The sequence below is a fragment of the Rhinopithecus bieti genome, unplaced genomic scaffold, assembly GCF_001698545.2.
Source record: "Rhinopithecus bieti isolate Rb0 unplaced genomic scaffold, ASM169854v2 scaffold_22042, whole genome shotgun sequence".
Lineage (NCBI taxonomy): Eukaryota > Metazoa > Chordata > Mammalia > Primates > Cercopithecidae > Rhinopithecus > Rhinopithecus bieti.
In genome coordinates, this window is record NW_016810459.1 from 797,730 (window position 1) to 805,552 (window position 7,823).

Here is a 7,823-nt window from a genome sequence, read left to right on the forward strand (position 1 = left end):
GGTCTGCGGCGAGCGGGCACCTCCTCCCCTTGGGGCCGCACCTCCTCCGCGGCCGCGGTTGCTCGCTCGCTCGGCAGCGCTCGGGCGGCGGCGGCGGGAGCTGCGCGGGGTTCGGCTGAGCTCGGCTGCGTTCGGCTGGGCTCGGCTGAGCTCGGCTACGTTCGGCTGGGCTCGGCCGGGCTCGGCCGCCAGCAAAAACAGCGAAGAGCCCCGCCTCCTTGAAGGCCGGCGGCCTGCGGCCCGGGGGCGGAGCCATCCCCGCGCCGCTGCCGCCACTCAATTGGCGGGCCGAGCCCCGGTTCCCGCACCATTGGTGGTGCGCTGGGGTGGAGACCAGCCCGCCTCTCGGGCTGGCGCCGGGCAAGGAGGAGGGTCGAAGGAGTAGCTGGTCCTGGATCTTTCCCAGGAGAGGGGATGGGGTGGGGAGGGGGCGAGGCCTAACCTCTCGTAGGGATTTCTTGCACCTTCTACACATGGAAGGGTTGTACACCCCACATCCGAGAAAGGCCAAGGCCTCTGCATTTCCACATCTGAGGAAACCATCTCTCTGTATCTGGGAGAGGTCTCTAAGCCCGTCATCGGAGGAAGGCCCCGCGTGCCCACACCTGGCAGGAGACTGAACCTTCTCACCTAGGGAACCGCCTATAGTGCAGTCTCGCACTTGCCTCTGCCACCTGGGTGTGGACTCTGCATTCCTACTTTAGAGGGCTCCACGTTCCCTGGCCCTAAGAAGTGTGAAAATCTCTGGCAACACAGGTTCTTTGGACACATTTACTGAGTTCCTACCCAGTGTTGGTCGCAGGCTTGCTGCCAGGCTGTTGGGGAGCCTGGGACAGAAATGGAGTGTCCTGAGCGATGGTTACGCCCTGGCTGGAATAGGTGCAGGCATGGTGGAAGTCCTGCCTCGCCATCCTAAAAGTTCCCCTAAGAAGAAGATAGCTTGGACAGGAGCAGTGAGGTAGACCTTGTCCTCCCCGACCGTCACAGGCCAGTGATTGTCACCTATTCTGATCCAGGCCTTCTTCTCATCCCGCTCTACATGCTCTCCTTGGAGGATCACATCCCTGAAGCTATATCATGAAGTCTCCCAGTGCTCACAAGTCTAGCCTTAACTTCTCTCTGGAATCCTAGACTCATTTAATTAAGTGCCTACGGTAATCGGGACGGTATTGATTCCTAGTTCACTTACTAACTTTGTGATCTTGAGCAAGTTAATCTCTCTTAGCCTCAGCTTCCTCATCTGTAAAGTGGTTGTAATGATAGCTACCTCTCAGGGTTGTTATTCATTAACTTATGCCAGATCGACCACATCTCAGCTAATGCCAGCTGACACAACCCCCAGGACCATGTGACTAAGAGGCCCCTTCCCCCAATCCAATGCCATGAAATTCACATAAGACCCCTATAAATCCAGAATGCTATCTTGAAAAGAAAGGAAGACTGAGTCATCCAAAGCTACCGAAGTACTTAAGAGACTGTCTAAAATAAATTATTGGATCCTATAGAGTTTACCAGAGTGGATTACTTTTAGCTCCCCCCCACTGCCCATTACCCAGCAGGGTGAGGGCATTGTGAGAAAGATCAGACTAGTTATAGGAAACAGAGGAGACTTAAATCATTGCACATCTGAGTGTAATGTGAGCGAATTTTGTGACCCAGCTGCAGGAGTTCAGATTTTATCCTGAACACAGTGGGGAGCCACTGAAGAATTTTTGAGCAGAAGAGTAATGTGATCATATCCAGAAATTAGTAGGATGATTTGGGCTATGGTGTGGAATGGGGGCTTGAAAGCATTTGAGAGTGAAGGCAAGGATTAATGATGAGGGACTGAAATGGTGGAGGGGGAAAGCTGTGGAGAGAAAAGGAGAGCATTGAGGATATTTGGGAGCTGCTGTTGGTGGGACTTAGAGACCTAGAGGATAGGAGAGGTAAGCAGGAAGGAAAAGTCTGGGATAACTCCCAGGTTACTGACTAGGAATACTGTGATGCCATTTACTGAATACACAGGTTCAGGAGAGAGGTCCAGGCTAAAGATAATATTTTGTGAGTTATCAGCAAAAGAGTGGTAGTTAAATGAGAAAAATAGATGAGCTCACCCAGGGAGAGTGAGAATTAGTTTAAGCAAAAAGATAAATTTATAATCAGATACTGAAACCTAAGGGCAAGGATGACTCAGGAACAACTGAAACTGAGAGATCAAAAGTCACCCAGAAGAGTTCTCTCTCCACCTCTCAACTCTGTTACTTTCTGCCTGCCTCCATTTCCCTTCCCTGCCCCAAGTCCCTGTCCTAAGTCCCTGTCCTCCCCATCCCCAGACTGACTTCCAATATTCTTCTAGTCCACATGGTATAAAACGGGACTTCAGACAATTCTAAAATTTTAAAGTTTGTTGTGTAGGCATCCAAAGAGACTGTCTGCTGCTGCTGCCAGTTCCTCCTTGTCCCCTCCCTCCCTTCCTTCCTTCTTTTTTTTTTTTTTTTTTTTGTTTGCAAATTTTTCAGGAAATATTTTGATTCAACTTAGATGCTTACCTCTGGACTAATCAATGGTAGTCAAGGGATGAAGATCAACGATCAAATTGATTAACATGATAACCCTATGGGTAGTGAGGAGGTGGAGGTGGTGGTTTCCAGGGGAAGGAGCATCATAAAGAAGCAAAATGGCAGGTGTCCATACAGTCCACCCTTTGTTTGCCCAACACATACACATTATTTCCTATTACATGATTCCAAAAAGACCCTCATCTACATAATCCAATCATCCTATGATACAAATGCCAATAAATTCGCCTCTTTACAATGGAGAACAATTCAGTGACACACCCATCTGCTGCTTCTGGAGATCATAGCATAGGTTCACTGTTCTTCAGATACAGGTTCTCCCGGTAATGTCCTTTCATGCTCTAGTGAGGTCTCCATGAGGTATGAAATGTGGCTTCTAATAATCCCACTACCTTTTAACTTCCTTTGAACTATCTTTAAACTACTCCCCTATGAAAAGTCCTGATATGTAGAGATAGAAGAAATAGAGAATAAAATGGGGTGAAAAGGAAGCACTGTGCATTGGTCACTAATCCAGAACATCATCTACTGTAGATTTTGTTGGCCACGAATAATAATGAAATGATGGGACTAGCAAATCTCATGGCATCTGTTGACTTGCTCCTTTGGCTGTGGAGTTCCTCGGTCAGCCAATCTGGCTGCCTTAATTTTTGCCCACAAGGTAGAGATCCCTTATCCAGTGTTTTGAGAAGGCCATTATGGAGGATTTCTCTGTGCAGCACTGTACTGATTAGCACTACACCTTCTGGTGGTGTTTTACAGATTATCCTGGGATTGAACAATCACAGAGCTCTACACTTAGGAGGATTGGATAAGGGCTTTTCCCTCAACAGGTTATGCAATTCTTTTAAAACCGTAATCAGCTGCGTATCAATTTCATTTGGAGATATTCCATTTGCTAATAACATGTTGGATTGGTTCTAAGGTGCACTTTTTTTTTTTCCAGTTTAAACAACTATGTAATCAGAATGTGTCTTACAATTAATAGTGTGTAATCATTTTTTAGCCTCTTTCTTCTTTTTATTTTATTTTATTTTATTTATTTATTTTTTTGAGACAGAGTCTCACTCTGTCACCCAGGCTGGAGTGCAGTGGCACAATCTCGGCTCATCACAACCTCTGCCTCCCGTGTTCAAGCGATTCTCCTGCCTCAGCCTCCCAAGTAGCTGGGACTACAGGCGTGTGCCACCATGCCCGGCTAATTTTTGTATTTTTTAGTAGAGGCAGGGTTTCACCATGATAGCCAGGCTGGTTTGGAATTCCTGATCCACCTGCCTCAGCCTCCACAGTGCTAGTATTAAAGGCAAGACCCACTGCACTGGGCCCTCTTTTTTCTTAGTCGTTTATACAATAACTTGCCTCTCATAATCAATGGAATATGAGATTATTAAATATAGTAATTTTATCAGTCAGGGTTCTTTTTCACAAATAATAGAATCCATTCCAGATAAAGCAGAAAAATGATTTGTTAGAAAAGATTATTTAGCTCAAAACTGTTAAGAGGGCTGGGGAAATGGACTTGAGGCTAAGATCCTAGGAACAACACCCAAATCATACCACACACCTGATGGGGAAACCACAGCCATTGCCACTCCGAATACTAAGTACCAAGAGTTCAATTTGACTGCCAATTTTACAAGCTCTATGGCCCTTCTGTGATAGGAACTCAATATTGCAACTACTGGGAAACCACTGCTGTTGCCGCTACCACCCCCAAAAGCTGGACACTTGTGTTACTACTGGCAACAGCAGAAATCGAAGCCCTGTGTCTAACCTGCTTCCTACCTATATCAGTCAGGATTGGCTAGGTAACACAATAGTTACAACCTTCAAATCTTACTGACTTAAAACAAGAAAAAATGTATTTCTTCTTCATGCCATAGTTCCAGCATGGGGCAGGGTGGGAGGTCGGGTGGGGAAGTCTTGCTCACTGCAGCCACTCAAACATCTAGGCTTCTGGAGTCTCCACCATCTTGTGATGATACTGCCTTCTTGACCTTCTTGACATGAGCTTTCAGGGTTTGCCGTGGCAAGAGAAAAAAGTGAGGAGAAGCATACGCTGGCTTCTGCTCACATTGCATTGATCAAAACAAATCTCATAGCCATACCTGACATCAAGGGACAGGGGAAGTACAGTCTTCCTGGTACTCAGAAGGAGAGGAAACCCAGAAATATTGGTGAACTTTAACTCATTTTTCTCACTTCCAAATGGAAGTCTCACGTGGGTGAAGTATCATCCCTGTAAACAAGGGTATGCTGTGAATTTCAGTTCTGACTTCTATACTGAGTAGGCTGGATTTTGAAATGGGAATTTTCCCATATTTAAAAAAAACTGTATGAAAGGTGAAGGACATCCATGAATACATTTCTACTACCATAATCAATACCAGAATTTTACAGAATCATGCTTCTAGAATCTCTAGGTTTACCAAGATGATTCAGGGCCTGAGCACACTTTTGGAGCAATTTCTCTTTTTTAGCTCCATGTCGGGGTCTTTTTCAGTCCCTCTGACTATGGCTTGTGGCTTCATAGGAAATCATAGCCTGGACTAGAAGGGCTGGGATCCTTTCTTCTTCCACCTGCCCTGGAATAGATGCCCTTGCTTTGCCCATTCCAGTCAATGCACTTTACAATGGGAGACACCATCACATTTGCCTGGCAACAGGGGGACAAGAAGGGCTTTCCAATGCCAAATCTTCCAGTGTAAGTCCTGATTGCTAGACTCTCGCAGTTTCCTAATCAGGGTATTAACATTAGAGAGCAGCAAATAACCCAGCTCCTGAAATTCAGCAAGGCACATATTATCTTACTCCTAGTAATCTGAGGTCAAGGCTGAAACAAATTTCCTTATCCAAGTGAAATGCTTACTCTCTTGTCCCCTAACTGCTCACAGACCACCCATTTTGAATAACTCATTTTTGTTGTCTTGACTTTTTATTACCGTATTTTCTCTTCATTTTTGTTTGTTTGTTTGGTTGGGTTTTTTGTTTTGTTTTGTTTTGTTTTTTCAGACAGTCTCACTTTGTCACCCAGGCTGGAGTGCAGTGGGGGCGATCTCGGCTCGCTGCAACCTCTGCCTCCCGGGTTCAACTGATTCTCCTGCCTCAGCCCTCCCAAGTAGCTGGGATTACAAGTGCCCATCACCATGCCAGGCTAATTTTTAAATTTTTAGCAGAGACGGGGTTTCGACATACTGGCCAGGTTGGTCTGGAACTCCTGACCTCAAGTCATCCCTCTGTCTTGGTCTCCCAAAGTGCTGGAATAGAAGGTGTGAGCCACTGCGCCCGGCCTATTACCATATTTTCAAGTGCTTCAGCTTCAGTTGGCGTATGAGCTAAGACACAAGAGACAACAGGTGCTAGTTCAACTAATTGCTTTGCTACGACAGAAAAAGGACTTCCAGGTTCCCAGGCTGGTTTTAGGAGATTCCTACTGCCTCTCTACACATCTCTTAGTTCCTCACTTTGTTCTGTCATTTAGAATACTTTGGTCCTGATACCTGATTTCTATGTTGTTACAAGTCAAAGAAACCTAACTTGAACTAGTTTAGGCAAAGGGAGGATTTATTTTCAGAAAACTTAGTATTTCATAGAGTCCTAGTGCAACAATATGGCTGGAACTTGGGAACAATTGGATCTGGCAATCTGAATGTCATCAGGACTCTCTACTGCTCATCTACGTGCCTTTCTACTTGCTTCCTCTCTCTCCCTCTCTCTCTCTGTCCTTCTCTCTCTTCCTCTCGATCTCTCCCTCCTTCCCTCTCTTCCTTCATCCTTCAACCTCCCTCTCTAGTCTATGTAATAATAAACCCAGCTCCTAACAATTATCAAACTTTGCAGCTTATAACCCAGGTACCCAAGAAGGTGTTGGCTCTTTTTCAGTTCCAGCTCCAGCTTACCCTTCTCAGTTTCAGTTCCATAATTCCTCAGGACTTGCTCTCATCAGCCCGGCTTTGGACAGATGCCATTCCCTGCACCAGTCATCTGTTGGGGAGGTCATAAGACTGTGGCTTCCATGATAACCACGAGAGTGGTTCCCACCAGAAGGGGATGCCTTCCAGCTATAACATAAAGGAGTCCACCATGCTAACTTTTATGGATGCAGGGGAAAAGATAAATCTGCAAAGTAGATAAGGAAGGATATGTCAGAGATGCAGAAGAAAAACTGGGAGAGACCAATAATTTTAGGGAAGCCAAGAAAGGACAGAGGTTCAAGAAGGAAGAAAGGGGTCACTACTCCAAAATTTCAAAGACAGGTGCGGTTATTGTAGAAAAGCGACCGTAGATAGCTATTTTTGTTAGTACTGCCCATCTCCCCTGGGCTGGAAGGGCCAGGAACAGGAGATAAGGCCCTGGCTAAAGGTGTGAACCATTTCAACTTTTTTCCCAAGCCACATTGGAAAGTAGGGCAAAGAGAAGAGGTGCCTGTCCTCAGCACTGGATGAGCCAGGTTGGGGCCCAGGGCACACCCAGGGGCCTGGGATTGTGGGGAGAACAAATGATCCCAAGGCTTGAGCCAGTCCTCAGCGGTGGGGGAAGGGTGTTCACAGAGCAGTTACATCCAGTGACAGGCAAACTTGCCACAGGCGCCGACTTCCCCATCTCAAAACCCTGCCTGTCGCTTCTCTGCCCCCCTACTCACTCTGCAGTGTCACTGCCTAGCTGCCACCTGTTGTCTCAGCTCCACTTCCCCACCTCACATCACTCCCCAGCTGCTGCCCCTGCCTTCCGCTCTCACCATCGCTGAAGCTGGTTCACCAAGGCCACTTTCACCTCCTTGTCACTTCCAGTGAATACCTTTTAGTCCTGATATGTGTTGACTACTTGGCAGCCTTGAAGCTGTTGGCCCTGTTTTGAAACTCTGTCTTCCCATGTCCTCCATGAAGCTGCTCTCTCTGGGAACATTTATTCCTTCTCCTAAAATAACAACTCATTATTAAGCACCTAGTCTCTGTCGGGGCTTTACTAAATTCATTATAGATAATCCTCACCTGGATGGAAGATGGGTCCATGAGACAGACGAGAAAACTGAAGCTCAAGGTGGTCAAGGGGTTTTTCTAAGGCCCCATGGCAGCAGGTGATAGAGCCGGGATTAGAACTGAAATTTGCTTCGCTGACCTCAACTCCAGCTTGTTGTCTCCCTCACCTCTTGGGCCCCTCCTCATCTTCTTTGGTGGGCTGCGCTCTCAGCTCCCACCCCCTTCTCCTCACAACTCAAGTGAGCACCTCTGTGTCTGTGGCTTCTGTAACCATTTTCTTTTC